This window comes from Pseudorca crassidens, chromosome 11, assembly GCF_039906515.1.
Source record: "Pseudorca crassidens isolate mPseCra1 chromosome 11, mPseCra1.hap1, whole genome shotgun sequence".
In the NCBI taxonomy this organism is placed as follows: Eukaryota; Metazoa; Chordata; class Mammalia; order Artiodactyla; family Delphinidae; genus Pseudorca; species Pseudorca crassidens.
Window position 1 is genome coordinate 41,338,190 of NC_090306.1, and position 17,820 is coordinate 41,356,009.

General features: G+C 43.0%; 1 protein-coding gene across 3 annotated transcripts in view; it reads left to right on the plus strand.

The window, feature by feature from the left end:
* The window catches only part of PCED1B (PC-esterase domain containing 1B), a 149,375-nt gene that overhangs the window by 16,917 nt on the left and 114,638 nt on the right, over positions 1 to 17,820 (plus strand). For 2 of the 3 annotated variants that reach the window (XR_010932374.1, XM_067696301.1), the window contains exon 2: positions 6,483 to 6,561. The gene's annotated coding sequence lies outside the window, so the exon portion shown is untranslated. Of the gene's footprint in view, positions 1 to 6,482; positions 6,562 to 8,007; positions 8,089 to 17,820 lie in introns of those variants that run through there. The other variant, XR_010932375.1, reaches the window with a different exon arrangement.

The following is a 17,820-nucleotide window of genomic DNA, read 5'->3' on the forward strand; positions in this document are numbered from 1 at the left end:
TTATATTATGTTTATTTTAGTCTTTGTGCTTAGTTTTTCTTTCCAGGCACTGGACTGAACTCAGTTTTCTGAACCAGAAATAAGCATTGTTTATGTATCTGTATTTATTAATACTCTGCTTTTAGAAATTTTTAGGTACAATAGATTCCAAGAGTATTTTGGGAACTTCTCACTGGTGATATCTAGATTGTATTCAGTGGAAAGTCAACAAACACATACCCCAAAGAGCCGTTAATAAAATAAACTCTTGGAGTATATAAGGGTCTCCTACTCTTCTAGCAGAAGGCAGAACAGAACAGGTGATTACTAAGGTTAACTAACTGAATGAAAGAAGGGATGAAAAGAACCTCAGTAGCTAGCTCTGTCTCCTCTGTTTACCCAAAGATTCTCTTGGCCCCATTCACAGGGATGGCAGTGCCACCGTTGAAGCAGCAGTTTACTTTCTGTTAAATTTGTAGTAGAGGGAGAAAAGGGATGGAGACTCAGAAACCACATTTTCATCCATGCTCCAAACACAGTGCTACTCAGTTTTGTACCATAGCAGACAAGGTCCTGCCCCTCTGCAAGTGAGGCTTGCCCACTGCCACACTGTGAGGGGAAAACGTTTGGTCTGGAGTAGTGGTTGACATGCTTTGGGACACTTGTGTCTCCTCCCCAGTTCCTGTCCCTGAGGATTCCTGCTGTTCATAGCCTGTGCTGTAAAGGACAAGCCTAAGTAGCCCTGACCCCACCCCATGTCCACCTTGCCCCAGTCTGAATAGACCAGGAACAGACTCATGGACAAGCACGATCAGACTCTCTCAAGAATTTGAGCCAAATGACAGAATCGACAGTCGATGGTTGTGGACTCCCGCTCAGAGCTCACGTCCAGTCTGGGCTGAGGTTGGCACCAGTGCACGCCAGAGTCAAGTACAACCAAAGTTCCTTGAAAGCCAAATTATGAATAATCAGAGGAAGCCGAGTCTTCAGAGGGAAGACATTAGATATGCTTAAAAATCAAGGAGAAGGGTCAAAAGAGAAAGAGTTTAAAAAAAAGAGAGAGAGAGAGAGAGAGACAGAGAATAGAGACCCAGTGAAATTCTAGTTCCCAGCTTAGGTCGCTATGAAGTGCAGCTGGACTTTGTTTCCTGCCTCTAGATGTCTGTAAGGTTGCCGGTTTTATCTTTACAGTTAACTCCTCTTTTTAATTTGAGTTAATTCGAGTGAGATTGGACTCCTAGCAACCAGCAATCTCTTGACGTATCCCTTCTCCCCAGGCACCCTGCTTTGGTGTGGCCCCTCTCTCTCCGGTGAGGAAAGAACATGATCTGAAAAATTTCCCACTATCAAATTGTCTGACTTTTCCAGTAATATTTTAGAAGAGCAGTGCAGTGAGAAGGCAACAGTAGGCACTAAGGAATAACAATTCCCAATATCATTTTGGGCATCGGTTGGAATATATTTTAGGAATCTTCCCAGAGCACCTTTTATTATCTCAGTAGCCAACCATTCTATCTGCCTAAAAGGGCTACTTATCGTTACACAGAAAACTTTCCCTATCCTCCCACACACTGCGCCACGCGCCCACACATGTAAAACTCTTCTATCAAATTGTGAGTGCCTGAGAATAGGGATTACGTCCCCACCACATCTGCATACTTAGCACCTAAGTACACTGGCTGACAACTATAGCGTTCATTTGGATGGATACGTCATATACATAAATTGAACGAATATTCTTTCTCCACCTCTGTCGAATGTTTTTAGAATATTGGAACTAATATTCAGATATTACCTTTTCAGAAACTTTGCTTTTCCCTTCTGCTACTCCATCTGGATTTCCACATGTCCTTAGACTTCTGTGAGCCCTACTAGAAAGATTTGAAGAGCATGAGAAAGACAGGGAAGCAGTATTAGCCTTTACTTAGCCCAGGAAAAGAAGACTTAGAGGTGGCCCAGTCATAGTCACAAGGTCGTGATTTTTTTTTTTTTTTTTTTGCGGTATGCAGGCCTCTCACTTCAGCAGCCGTGGCTCATGGGCCCAGCCGCTCCGTGGCATGTGGGATCTTCCTGGACCAGGGTACAAACCCGTGTCCCCTGCATCGTCAGGCAGACTCTCAACCACTGCGCCACCAGGGAAGCCCTACAAGGTCGTGATTAAAGGAGCCAATTTAGGCATTTGAAAGGGATTTTCTGAGCCAGCACAACCTCCTGTTCCATCTGGGCACTCCTAACATCGGCCTGTAAATCCACAAGCCCACATCCATTACCTGCCAGTCTTAAAGCTGATTTTCCTGAGGACATTCAGCACATTTTCATCAATGCAGGTGTCAGTGCATAAACCCAGGGGCTCCAAAGGAAGGGCTACACTGTGCAATGTTCCATTCCTTCCTTGGAAAAGGGGCCATTCTCACAGACTTGACCTAAGGCCAATGAAGGATTATTAATAGAAACACTTGAATCCAGTACTATTCATAAATACTCTTTTAGAAAAATTATTTGCATGCATAAAAGACTGCTTTTTCTAACAATCATTAACATTTTATTCCCCTTTTCTATGTCATTAAAGGCCAGAGTAATAGTCAGAACACTCAAGAAAGTCATATATGGAAATAAAAGAAAACTATTTTGTGAGCATGTTTGGTTCTCTAGCATATTATGTGCTTGTCTTTTCTGGTACAATAATATGATTTATTTTATAAACATGCCAATTTTTACAGAATGAGTCATTGTTAATGTAGAAACCAGCTGAATCATCCATCCATCTATGAATATACTTATTCTCCTTTTTTTCTCTGTATGTTTATCATTATACTAAAAGGATATTTGGTATTCTCTTATTTAGAGTACTTCTCCCCTTCGGTTGTGTCATTTGGTTCACAAGTAATATGGTAAGGCTACCGTAAACTTTGTAATGGTTCAGATTTCTATTCATAATATTGAGTCAGAAACTTGAGTCATGTGAAATCCTCCAGTATCTCACATCGGATGCCTCCCATACAAGAGGTGAACAGAGAGTCCGGAAAGGGTCAGATAGAAAGGAAATCTTTTCTGACCCTGAGAAAGGCCAATCAGACTTTGGATTCTGGTAATAGATCCGTAGGAACTTACTCTTAAAGTTATTTGATCATCTTGTTTCAACAAATCTAAAACATCTAGTTTATCCCATCTTAAAATATAATCACCCAGGATACTGAGTTCATTTTAATGTATTAATCTGTTAGGCACAGCTCATGATTCCTTCCAGATGTCTTCAAGGAAAAGAAATGTAGAGAAGGAGAAATGAAATATTACGTGGAGCCAGACTATGATTTTAGGGAGGGAAAACATTAACTCAGACGTCAAGGGAACTGAATGCTAGTCATTGACGTATCACCAATGAGTTGAATGACTCTGTCATGTATTTGGCTTTCTTCTGTCTCAGTCTCCCCTTCAGTAAAATGAGATGCTTCTCCTGACTGAAATCTCAGTCTAAGACTCGTTGACCCTTTTCTTATTATTTACCTTTTGAGCCAAACTTGTGACACTAAACCGTCCCAATTATGCATTTAACAGTTTACTCTTCAGTAGGCATCACATATTAAGTGCAATAATTACTATTAGCCACCTTAATATTTCCCATTCTAACTCTATCAGTGGAGAAAACTGTGAATTAAAAAGAAGAGTTGGGTTTATTTGCACCATTTTTAAGAGAATGCAGAGACATAATTTGTCCTAGACAATAGCTCCTATCTAAGCCATTATGCTATTGACTTTCAGGTAATTCCCAAGAAACTAAATTCCTCTTCCCAAGTTATCTTTTTGATGTATACGTGTTATAGACGCATAGCCTACCTGCTCACTAAAACGTGTGGTCCATCAAAATTATATCTCAACATCATTAGCTTTTAAATACTAGAAATCATTTCAGGGCTTGGAAAAGTCTGATGAGCATGATTACATGTGGAGATTTTCAGGTAGAATGTATCAGGGAATGTGAGGAGAATAGAGAGATTTTGACAGGCTTTGCCATTTTATTTGGGTGCAGTTTTATATTATGTCTCTATTTGTGATGGTAATAATAGTTGGTGGAAAAAAAAAAAAAACCAGATCATTTGACCAATTCCCCTCCTCTTCCCCCCAGTACTGCACTGGAAAATGTTCTGATAAAATGAACGGTGATGTCAGAAGGAGATTCTAGGTTTCCTTTCAGGGCCAACACCCTGTAGTAGTAGGTGGAACCATAAAATCACCATTGTTGGGCAGAAATGATTGACGACTGGCAGTTTCATATGGCTCAAGCCAAGGAGCCTTGAATTTGAATTCCAGCCCTGAGACTCACTTGCATGTCAGCTCAGGGCAGTTAATTAATTTCTGAGTCTTGGTTTGTGAAGTAGGAATAACACCTACTTTGTAGGGTTGATGCAAAGCTTAGCAGTGTATAGAAACCCTGTGTCTGGAGATAGTAAACGTTCAAGAAACAGTTAATAGTACAATACTATAATCCAGTAAGTAACTTAGGGAGTTTTTTCACTTGCCCCTTAGCAATTTCTGCATATAAGGCAAAGGTGACGGTTGCCATGGTAGAGAGAAATGGAAAGTGTTTGTTAGGCACGATATCGAAAGCCCCAGTAGCTTTAAAAGGCTTTTCATTCCCGTCCTGTATGCTCTGGTATGTCCTAGTAAGGTCACAGATAAAGTCTGACATACACGCAGTGGAGTAGCTAAATAGGAAATGTACTGTAGCAAATCGAGAACAGAGTTTAAAAAAAGAAAAAAAATCAAAGCACTGAGCAAACATTCTTAACTTTTGGCAGAGGAACTGGACTGCCTGAATCTCCATGACTCTTTGAGTTATTAATAGCGACTCATTTTGCTATATTCGGGGCAGTTATATATTTATATATCATGCAGCGTGTGTGAGGCTTTCAAGGCTCGATGGTCTTTTGAAAAATGTGGTACTCTGGAACAGAGTGGGGCAAGGAGGATGCCATGTTGTCATCTGCGTCGCACCTACCAGGCTGTGCTCATTAAAGCCTGGGGACAAGCCGGGCGCTGCAGCACTGCGTGGAACGCGGCTCCATCTGCTAGGCCAGAAGCCGTGATGAACTCATGAGTTTCACAACAGTCGTAATTCGCAGCTATCTGTGACCATTTTAATAACGAAGGTCTAGATTAGAAGGCTGTGTTTACATGCCGTACGGCAGAATGCTTCCATGAATCATTCCCACAGTAACTTTTGGTCAAACCAATCAACCAAGTAATGAAAAACCAATCCGTTGGTCCTGGGGCTGAGATGAACAGGTCTCCACTTGCCTGATGCTCCTCGAATCTGAGACTGAATTGACCCTGATAAAAGAAATGGTCACATATTGAGGTATGGGGAAGTCATTCTGGCTTATACATGATTTAATTGAAACTTTAAACCAAAACAGCCTGTTTGTGGCCTATCAAACATACATTGCACATCTGCTTTAATTACCAAAGAAAACGGCACACTGACCAGGAGTAAAGAATGTCTGTGCTAAAACTTAAGATTAAACGCCCCTCTCCCCGGGATGCAGTGCTGGTACTCCTTTGATGATAAGACTCCTTTCCCAGGTGCCAAGGCCATACTGACTCACTGTGTACATCCTGGTTTTGTTTTGTTTTGTTTTTTGAAACACTGTAGAAATGTAACCCTGACTTGTTTAATGTTCTTTTTTCTGACAAGATATAAACCCGTGCTGAAAACCCTCCTTCTCCAGAGCAGTTTCTCAGAGTAATCTGGGAAGTGGGCTTCCGGGCTAGTCCTCAGTTTGGCTCAAATAAAACTCTTTTCTGTTCTTATCATTGATTATGTATTGATTATTTTTGTTGACAGTTCCCACCCCCATGCACACAGCCTCCCCTCCCCTGTCCTCCTAGCAAGCCAGGGCGCTGCAACCTGTACCCACACACACACTCAAAACCCCACACAGGGCTTCCCTGGTGGTGCAGTGGTTGAGAGTCCACCTGCCAATGCAGGGGACACGGGTTCGTGCCCCGGTCCGGGAAGATCCCACATGCCGCGGAGCGGCTGGGCCCGTGAGCCATGGCCGCTGAGCCTGTGCATCCGGAGCCTGTGCTCCGCAACGGGAGAGGCCACAACAATGAGAGGCCCAGATACAGCAAAAAAAAACAAACAAAAACCCACACACTCAAAACCCTCAGACAGCAGTGAGTCAGGGGAGCTTTGGAAACCCCTGAAGACAATCTGTAAACAAACTGTAATTTAGAAAATGTCTATTTTTGGCATATGTTTATTTTTTCATTGTCACCGCTCCATTATGTGACTTCCGTCAGTGACCCTGACAGCTCATTTGCATCAAGAGCAGTGAAACACTTTCATTTGTCCATTTCCACTGACTGGAGGTTTTAGTTAATTATCACTTCCTGACAGCCTGAAGGTCAGACTACTTCCTTTTGTTTCACACGGCAGTTAATCCCCTCATTAAGGGTGATGGAAAATGAATAATTAAACTTATACCATTTTCATATTTCAGGTAATGAGATGCCCTAAGATCCCAGATGTACCATATGAGAAGTCTGGAACGTGTTGAGGACTCTACTTCCAGCAAGCATGTGAGTTTCTCTCCTCTGGTTTCAAGGTAAAGCAGGTTCAGCTAAGGCTCTTCCCCTACACAAAAACAGCTTTGCCACTCACTAGCTGTATAACTTGGGGAAAAGGCAACTCACATTTGGAAATGAAAGATTTTCTCATTGTAAAGTGGAGAGAATAATACCCAACTTAGAGAACTGTTGTGAGCATTAAATGCATGAATGAAAGGTACAAACAAGAGGGCCTGCCACATGGTAAGAGCTCAGTCAGTGTAAATGAATTATGTTATCACTTTCATTATCACCCTGGGCAAGTCATCTTCTGAATGTTTTGGTTACCAGGCCTCCACCAAACATCTACTTGCAGAGACCTTGCTCATACCTGGGTCAAAAGTTCACTTTGACCCACTGGGGCAAGGATTAAGGTTAAATTGTGTTAGGCTCTGGAGAAAAAACCGAGGTCTTAAGGAATTCAACTCTTACTCATCCCCTTCTAATTACTCTAAAAAGACTGGGAGGGCTTCCCCGGTGGCGCAGTGGTTGAGAGTCCGCCTGCCGATGCAGGGGACACGGGTTCGTGCCCCGGTCCGGGAAGATCCCACATGCCGCGGAGCGGCTGGGCCCGTGAGCCATGGCCGCTGAGCCTGCGCGTCCGGAGCCTGTGCTCTGCAACGGGAGAGGCCACAACAGAGAGAGGCCCGCGTACAGCAAAAAAAATAACTGGGAATCTTCCCAGAGACAGGACCACGTACTATCTAAGGGAGTAACGATAGCTGGGCTGCTGAGATAGACGTGAACCAGTGAGGAAGTGTCCCAGGGTTGAGTCAAGGCTTTAGACTTTATCCTGCAGTCAGTACAGACACGGGAGGGCGGAAGCAAAGTGTGTCGTGCTGCGCATGTGCAATGGGTGGGGCTCGACTCGGTGGGAGGAGCCTAGGGCCTGAGGTAAGGGAGACCTGGGAATGAAAAAGGAAAGTAAGATGCCCTGGGATGCTTATATGATTATTTGTAAAGGGGGTGGAAACCATTGCTCAACACTGAATTTAAAAATTTAGTTTGTCAGTGCTTTACCCAAAATTGTCATTCAGTAAATCGTGTTCGGATTTTTGTAGGAAAAATATTTTGGTCCTTTAAAAAAGGTTCAAGTAAGAAGCAGCTTTAAAACTGCTTCTGGAAGAATAAAGGTCACAAGGGGAAAGTGAGTGGAGCATGGGTGATTGAAAGAGTGACAAAGTACTGGTGTCTTTTGAAAGAACTTGCCCTGAGTTGATGCTTTAATGTGACAAGTACAATCTCGTAGCCGTTTCATGCCCTCGTCAATGTTGGAACATACGCCCTATATCTTCCCATAAATAGTAGGAAAATATCCTAACGATGATGCAGTTAGCAAGTTTTATCATTTTTAATTGAAAAACTTCTATGAAAGTTAGAAAATTAAATCTGGAAGAGAACTTAGGTATCCTTTTACAGAAGGGGAAACAGGACCAGAGGGTAACCTACCACAGAAAGCCACCCAGCTGCGTGTGCCAGACCCACTGCTCAAGGTAACTGCTTTGATGCCTGGTGTGAGCTCTTTCTGTAACTGCTTTGATGCCTGGTGTGAGCTCTTTCTGCTTTGCTGCACGAATCCCCAAAGACCATTTTATTGCCGATGTAGAAGAGTTGGTGCTTTCCATTTTCTCTTTCTAACGTCAAGAACCGTTTCATTGCATAAATTCCTCACATTGCTCCTTACTGCACAATTTTTTCCTGTTTTTGGAGTTACGTCTAACTGCTAGGTACTCCTTGTGTTGAAAATACCTTAACTTATGGGGGAGAGTTGCATAGTGGGAAGGAAAGTGGGTTCGTATGGGAAACTGCTCTGGCCAGTCCACTCGACGGGTGTTTGAGGAAAGACAAAGCATCAGCAAACCGCTGGTTCTGTACTCACCTGTGCCCATGCTGACTGTCATCCCAGTTCCTTGAGGGGAGGCATGAAAGCTCCTGCTGGGGGGGGTCACAGCGGTCACTCGCTGCCCCTCCCCTCTGTGTGAATCTCATTACCATTCTCCATGAGGGGTAGGGGGGTAAGATGATTCTAGTACCAATTCCAACGTGGGGTGGGGTTTCCCACAGCACCAAGCAATTCTCAGCCACCATCTAGGGGTCCTACAACTCATCTCAGTTCTGACTTCGGACCCTATTTGCCTGGAGATAGCATCAGATCCCACAGGCTAAGGGCTCAATCCTACAAAATTTCCCCGCGCCACCGCCTCCTCTTCTTCGGACACCCGTCACAGGTCCAGGTTGTCAGCTGGGCTTCTGACACACCGGCTGTAGATTGGAGATTCCAACTACCCCCTCCTTGGGTTCGATTAATTTGCTAAGGTGGCTTACGGAACTCAGAGAAACATTTTACTTACTAGATTACCAGTTTATTATAAAAGGATATAACTCACGAACAGCCAGCTGGAAGAGGTGCATAGGGCAAGGTGTGGGGAAAGAGCACAGACTTCCCGTGCCCTCCCCGAGGCTGCCACTCTCCCCTAATCTCCGCATGTTTACCCACCTGGCATCTCTTCCCCCCCACCCCCCGACTACTATTTTTATATGAGTAGGCTTTTATGTTATGGAGGCTTCCTCATGTAGCATGATCAATTATTAACTCCACTTCTAGCCCCTCTCCCCTCTCTAGAGAACTGGGGGCCAGGCTAAAAATTCCAAGCTTCTGCTCATGGCTTGGTCTTTCTGGTGACCAGCCCCCATCCAGGAGCCATCCAGGAGCCCACCCAGAGTCACCACATTAGAAATAAAGATACTCCTAGAGCTCATGTCACTCACTCAGGAATTTACAAGGGTTTGAGGATCCCTGTGTCAGGGATGGGATCAAACATACATTTCTTATTATAAATCGCAATATGACAGGGCCCCTCCCCTGACCTCACAGAAGTCTTGGTTTCCTACAGGGCACCCCTCAGCCTCAAAATTTCTCATTGTCCACCTTTCTTAGAAGAAATTTAAAGAAAAAGTAAATTCCTCCTGTCAGAGCATGCTTTTTTTCTTCTTCCTCCAACCTTTTTCTTTGTGTCTCAGGCCCTGGCCCTCATCCAGGTGGAATGGCATTTCCCCACCGTGGCAAATGCACTTCAGGGCCCACAGCCTCCTCTGCGTGGCACCCTCTCCCCCAGATCTGCTTCTCTCTGTGTGTTAAGAACCACGCTGGGGAGCCAGTGTCATGGCCTGGCCTCAGGCACAGGAAGTCCAGGTCACCGGAAACTGCGAGCTTAATTAACAGAAGCTCAAAGAGTCGTGTTTTATTAAAGTGTGCATAGGGCAAGAGCATGTGCGATCGAGAGTCTTTGCAGGCCATAATTTTTAGCACAACCCAGTGAAGTACCCAAGCAGTGTGTTTTCATGAGTGTGTAGTTCCATTAAACACAGGCCGATGAGGAGGTCTCTCTGGATGTCTGGCTTGATGATATTTCCATCTGGAAATTGGGTCAAATAGAAATATAGGGATAGGTGGTAGGTTTTTTAAACAAATTCTGTTTTTCGCATAATATAAATGTCAACTTTTTCTGTAAACTTTAAAATTTTCAGAATTAGCTAGAACTTTGAACCTTTTTCTTTTACGACCGTCTTAAATTTTTGACGTTTAGCTCATTAGACCCTTATTCTTTGGTGTTACCATTTCTGTTCTGTGGATTTCCTGGCCATGAATGGTGAGGCTAGTTGGGTCTTCTTTTTTTATATAAATTTATTTATTTTTGGCCACGTTGGGTCTTTGTTGCTGCGCGCAGGCTTTCTCAAGTTGTATGGAGCAGGGGCTACTCTTGGTTGTGGAGCACAGGCTCCAGGCGCGCGGGCTTCAGTAGTTGTGGCACACGGGCTTCAGTAGTTGTGGCTCGCAGGCCCTAGAGTGCAGGTTCAGTAGTTGTGTCGCACGGGCTTAGTTGCTCCGCGGCATGTGGGATCTTCCCAGACCAGGGATCAAACCCGTGTCCCCTGCATTGGCAGGTGGATTCTTAACCATTGTGCCACCAGGGAAATTCTAGTTGGATCTTCTAATTCCAGGCACTCATCTCGTTTCCTCTTTCTTTCTGTCGCTGGTTCTTATGATTCTCTAACTTTGGAGTCACATGGTGCTGCCTTACATTGTCTAGAAAAGGTTGAGTTGATTCTTCATTCAGTCATTCACAGAATGTGTTGGATGCCAACTGTATGCCAGGAATGTTCTAGGTGCTGAGGAAATCATGGTGAATAAAGATATCCCTGCCCTCATGGAGTTTACATTCCAGTTGAACAGACAAGCAATTATCAAATGATCAAATGATCATACAATAAGCATATAATTAAAATAGTGACAAATGGGATAAAGGAAAAATATGGATAATAAGTTAAGACCTAATTTCCATTGGTTATAATTTTATCCTTTGGGATTCTCTCCATGGAAATCTATTTAAACTGTTTTTTTTTTTAAACAAAATTGATGATGAAAATTAAACAAAATAAATGTAAATCTTACAAACACTTATTCATTATGTAGAACGGTAATGGCCATTTTTCATTTTCTGCCCAGTACTCCTTCCTCTTTCTTATGGTAACAAAGACCATTCCAGTTCTCAGAGATGGTCACATGATCCAAAAGAGGACTATTTGAATCCTTCTCCGGGATTTTTCTAAGTGGAGCCACTGGGAAGGGTTTCCCATTGGTTGTGGAGGGGAGGGGATGTGAGCTTGGGATGCTGTTCTCCATGCCCATCCTCTTCTCCCTTCAAACTCTCCGCTAGCACCTCTGAACTCAGACAGAGTGAAGCCAGCCTGCGGAGAGAGGCAGAGATTAGAGACAAAGAGAATCCCAGAGAGGGGTTCCTGGCTTTGGACCAATCTTCTGTGCCTTTTTCCATGGTTAGTATACAAGAAGACATAAAAACACCTATATCCAGCTTAAGTGAATCTGAGTCCATTTTTGCCACTTGCTAATGACGAGTCCACATTAATACAGAAAGCAAGCACTTCATGTTGTAAAAGTTTCTTAGGGTGGTTGGGCTGCTGGGGCATATCTTCCAATGAATTCACTGAAGTTCTGATTTTCTTCCTTAATCTCCTTGAAGCAAATTTTCTGTACACAGAGTACCCAAATTCTTTGTTTGAAGTCAGTGGGAGGAAGGGGGTGACATCAGTTTTGATAATCAAGTCTTCATTGTTGATTCATATTCACGAGAGATTCCTGAAGTTCTGATTGGAGAACTCTGTGCCAAGTGTCATAAGTCAAAGGAGTTACCGTATTGCATCACATGAAGAGGCTGGGGATCTCACTGGGATCAGAGTCTCACCCACCTCCACAGAACACTGTCCTGCTTTTCTCGGCCAGCTTTATGAGACAGGATAGCAAATGCTCTGCTCTAGGAGGAAGGAGGCTGTTCTCTCTTCTCCCAATAGGAAAAGGTGGGAACAGATAGGTGGCAGCCCTTGGGGCCCCAATTTAAGAAGATATATGGAGGAAAACTTGTTGAGGTTTTGACCATTGTCCCAGAAGAAGGAGAGGGTGCAATGGATGGAAGTTAAAGCACCTGGGAGGGCCATGGCATGGCCCTGACATCAGCTTGGGCAGAGAGACCAGTTTCCAGCAGGTGGCAGCAATGGCAGCAGAGGCTTCTTCCTTCAGTGGAGGTGGCTCAGGGATTAGTCATTGGAGTCACCAGCCTGGGGTTAGCATCCCACACATTAACTGGTTCCTCAGGGATGTGTTCAGATACAGTGTCCCCTAAAAGAGGAAATTGGTGGAAGAGTATATTTTCACTCCTCAAAACTATTTTACATGCAGGTGACACTCCTGGATCAGCAAAAGAGGGCCAATTACAAGCTAGGTGTCCTCATGAAAGGCATTGAAACTCTCTAAACTTCAGCTTTCTCATATGTAAATAGAAATAAAAATAATCACTACCATTGAAACTCTCTAAACCTCAGCTTTCTCATACGTAAAGAGAAATAAAAATAATAACTACCTTGTAGGATTGTTGGAGGACAAAATGAGAATATGGCAGAATGAAGTACTGTCCTGATACCAGCCAGCACTCAGGAAATGGTGGGAGATGCACCACCAGCAACTGAGCTATTGAGAAGGTTACCACCCAGGAGTATAGAACTCGTGGACTTGCACGGTGATGGGGAATCTGGGATGGAGGAGTGGGTGAGCATTGCTTTCTCCAGTCGAGAACACTGAGAGCCACTGCTGGAGTGGGCTCTGGATGGGAGCAAGGGCCCATGAGAGGGAGAGTAGCCCAAACACTGCTGAGCTTCTCAGGAGCTGATCCATACACACTACACAGGACCTAAGACAAAGAATTAGGGTCCTTTGCGTACAGAAATGTTGCTTCAAGGAGATTAAGGAAGAAAATCAGAAGTTCAGTGGGTTCATTGGAACATATGCCCCGGCAGCCAGGCCACCCTAAGAAACTTTTGCATGCAGTGCCTACCTTCTGTAGTAATGTGGACTCATCAACAGCAAGTGGCAAGATGGACTCAAGCTCGCTCAAGCTGAAAGTAGGAATTTAAAGTCTCCTGTATCGGAGCCATGGAAAAAGCCGCAGAAGACTGGTCCAAAGCTAGAAGCTCCCACTTTGGGTCTCTCTTTGTCAAGAATCTGAGTGGAAGGCAAAATTACGGAGTTAATGAAGAACAACAGATCTTTCCCAAGGACTTCCTCTCCCAAGGTCTTTGGTACTCTGTACATTCCTGTTCAGAGACTGTTTGGAAGCGACACATGTTCCAAACGTGCCTTGGATTCCCCTTTTCCCCATGTCTTCGCCAGGCCTGGATGTTATCCATGTTTTACTTTTTCCTAATCTGATAAATCAAGCTGTAGTTTAATTTCCATTTTCCTGACCACTGGTGAGACGGAGGCTCTTTTCATATGTTTATCGGTCATTTGTATTTCCTCTTAGGTTTCCATTACTTGACTTTTACAACAGAATGGAATCATCTTTAGAATCAGTCCTGTTACTTCCTCTCTGTTTTCTTCTCTTCTTTAAACTTTGTGCCTCCGATTCATCTATTTAATTTTAGCAGTGTATAATATTTCAAGGCACACACAGACTTTGTCTTCCTTTGGCAGACTTCTGACAATAGGTGGAATTCTTTCATTTTTTGGATTCATTGCCGTTCAGACATTGAAATGAAAAAAACTAAAATAAACTCTCCAGTTTGCCTTTAATGACAATTTAAATTATTCTAGGTTGAATAAAAATCACCTACTTGATAGTACTCTATATTTTTGCACTTAGGGTGTTCGTGTCTCTAAATGAATTATTACTCTGGACTTTGGTTGAGCTAAAAAGTAGGTAAACATGCAGTCATGTTCATAGCAATGTTATGCACAATGGCTAAAACATGGAAGCAACCCAAATGCCCATCAAGAGATGAATGGATAAGCAAAATGTGGTATATACATATAATGGAATATTATTCAGCCTTATAATTGAAGGAAATTTTTTTCTTTTTTATATTTCCCATCTATCCTCCTTTCCTGTCCTATTTTTTAAAATTTATTTATTTTTGGCTGTGTTGGGTCCTCGTTTCTCTGCGAGGGCTTTCTCTAGTTGTGGCAAGCGGGGGCCACTCTTCATCGCAGTGCGCGGGCCCCTCACTGTTGCGGCCTCTCCCGTTGCGGGGCACAGGCTCCAGACGCGCAGGCTCAGAAATTGTGGCTCACAGGCCCAGTCACTCCGTGGCATGTGCGATCCTCCCAGACCAGGGCTCGAACCCGTGTCCCCTGCATTGGCAGGCAGACTCTCAACCACTGCGCCACCAGGGAAGCCCCAAAGGAAGGAAATTCTGACATATGTTACAGTATGGATGAACCTTGACATACACCGTATGAAATGTCAGTCATGAAAAGAAAAGTACTGTATGATTCCACTGATATGAAGTACTTAGAATAATTAAAATCATAGAGGCAGAAAGTAACATCGTGGTTGCCAGGGGCTAGTGGTGTTGGGGGCGGGAGGACTTACTGTTTAATGGGTACCGAGTTTCAGTTTTGCAAGATGCAAAGAGTTCTGTGGGTGGATGGTACTGTTGGTTGCACAACACGATGGATGTGTTTAACGCCTCTCAACTGCACACTTAAAAATGCTTAAGATGGTAAATGTTATGTACATGTGTATTTTACCACAATAAAAAACATGTTTTAAGTAGATGAACAAAGAGAGAGAAAAGAATGAACGATCTGTCATGTAAATTACTGATTCAGAGGACAGCCAACAATCACTTCTGTCCCCACTTGATTGAGTTTAGAGTGTGTAATGTGAGTTTTGCAGGCATAGCTGTCAGTGAAGAGGGAAGTCCAGTGGTTGCGTTGAGACTGACTTCAATGAACAATTTTTCATTCAGTCAGTAGACATTCAACCAATCACTTAATTATGAATTGCAAGCACATTTCACCCAGGAAGTATTGGGTAACAGTTTGTAGTTGACAAGGACAATGTGTCCGGCATAGGATCTGACCCAACTTTACTAACAAAATATGGTATCTCTCTACACAAGGAACTTTGAGTATGACTAGGGAGACAAGACCCTTAAGACGCAAAGATACTCCATCACATTCTTATTGCCTGGTAGAGAATATAAACGTAAGAGAAGGAGCCTCATGTTGAAAGTCAAGTGAGGAAGGTTTCAGGAGGCCTCTGCGTCAGGATGTGGGAGCATAATCAATGCAAGGGTATGATTCTCCTTGAGAAGCTGCTGTGATCATGAAAACACGAGCTTCATTTTTAGATCAAACGAGCATTTTCTTTCATGTAATTATTGATCAGGTTGTTCTCTGCCGAGTCAATAACCAACACATAGCAGAGGTTGGTCCAATGTGAAGTTTGATTTCCCAGGCTACAGTTTCAGGGAAACTTAGGATCAGAGCACCAAAGGTTTGAGCTCTTCAGCTCAAAACAACATATGCAGCATGAAAGAATGTGCTGGAGTTCTTTGAAGTTTGACTTATATAACTTCAAATTTCAAAGAGAAATACATTTTTCTTCCCACTGAATTCAGTTGCTTTAGAAGTAGTCTGATTTTTTTGGTTTTTTTGATAATTAAATTTTGGTAAAACTGAAGAGTCCATTTAACATTTGGGTTGGCTTACTAATATAAATCCAGGGACACTGTGGACCTCATATTTTGAGCCACAAGGACACAAAGATGAAGATGGTATCACACTGTCTGGAAGGGCTTATGCTCTAGGGAGAACCAACTCCCACAAGAAAGAACGTTGTGGAGGACCGCCTCTCAAATGCTTCAACACGCGTCTGCTCTCTTTTTATGATAGGAGGAACATCATGAGGGTTTTCACTGACCCTCAGAAGAAATAAGTGTTTATTAGATTTTTATTTATGTGTCTGTTTATATATTTTTTCAAATTTTTAAAATTTAAGTATAGTTGACTTACAATATTTCAGTTATGCAGCAAAGTGGTTCAGTTATACATATATATATTCTTTTTCATATTCTTTTTCATTATTGGTTATTACAAGACATTGAATATAGTTCCCTGTGCTACACAGTAGGTCCTCGTTGCTTATCCACTTTATACATAGTAGTGTGTATCTGTTAATCCCAAATTCCTAATTTTCCCTCCCTTCTACCCTTTCCCTTTTGGTAACTGTAAGTTTGTTTTCTATGTCAGTGAGTCTATTTCTGTTTTTATTAATATGCCTATTTATAAATTTTTTAATTGTGGTAAGACACACATAACATAAAATTTATCATTCTAGCCATTTTTAAGTGTACAGTTTAGTGGTATTAAGGACATTCATATTGTTGTGTAGCCACCACCACCATCCATCCACGTAACTCTTTTCATTGTGCAACACCGAAACTCTGCATCCATTCAGCAAGAACTCCCCACTCCCCCTTCCTCAGCTTCCGGCAGCCACCATCCTACTTTCTGTCGCTATGAATCTGACTCCTCTGGGAACCTCATATTAGTGGAATCACTCAGTATTTGTCCTTTCATGACTGATTTATTTCACTCAGTGTGGTGTCCTCAAGGTCGAGGTTTTTTTTTAGAGAGCTAATACTTTCAAGTCTCACGAACACTCAACTGTACTTGTTCTAGCTGAGGTGCCCCAGTGTATCTACAGATCTTATTAGAAAGCTGCTTCTCTCAGCGGTAAAGGGAACTGATAAGGTGTCATTCCACGCGTAGTTGAAGGAAACTGGCGTCACTGAGGACTTGTCTGAACCCATCCAAGGCTCTGTGAGCTCTCAAAAGCCCCAGCACTGCCCCCTAATAACTGTTTGCGGAGGTCGTGAAGCTCTTCCACAAGACGGGGCGGGGAAGGCAGCCGCCTGACTCAGAGCTGCCACAGCCAGACCCCAGCCCACACGGCTCTGCGCTCGATTACGGGTGTGTTATAACCATCTGGTATGTAGGTTTAGCATTAAGAATGAGAGAATCAGGCTCCTATGTCACATGTTGCTATTATTTTATTTAACACTTGTTATGTGGCCAACACTGCACCGAGCCCAGCATAAACCTGGGATTATTCGATAGTCTCTGTCTGTTATACAAGGGGCACTTCTGCTACAGGGGATCGATTCCTCCAATCCACTGAATAGTAATCTCATTTCCTAACGCCTTTCGAATACAGTCTTGATTATTTAAATTCCAAACAGAATTTTTTTAAAGTGCTGTTTCAGTAAGAGTCTTGAGGCACATTTCACTATAGTTCATTAGCTCCGTCTTGCAGGAAAATATATCCCTCCATATTTCATGGTGTTAGTGCAGAAAATGCAGCAACTGTTTCTACCCACTATATCCCTTGTGGTTTCTATTTAACAAAACAGTTAATTTTGGCTGAAGGTTTATTTGTGATTTTGATCACAATCTGTGTATCAGACTTTAGCAAATAGAAATTTGTGTTTTCTTCATAGGAAAGCCGCTTCCGGGGTACATTACTTTACCAGAATACCTTCCAATGTTGTAATCCTTTAGCCAAAACTTTGTACGGTCCCATTATTTGCAAATATTTAGAACAGGCATAATGCTTGCTTTTCTCTTATGCCCTTTAAAAGATTCCCCATTCTCTGGGCTCCAGGGAGTACTGGAATATTCAAGTGCTTGCTCCCTTCAACTGGGAGACTAAAGTTTCATTTCTACAGTAGAGAACCTCAATCTTCAGTGAGCTTCTTGGGCAAGAGATAGTCATTGATCTGCCCCTGGCACATCCTCCTGCCCTGCTGGGTACAAAACCAGGTGGAAATTCCTTTCTCTTTCTCTTAACTAATAATCCCCCACTCTTGGTACGT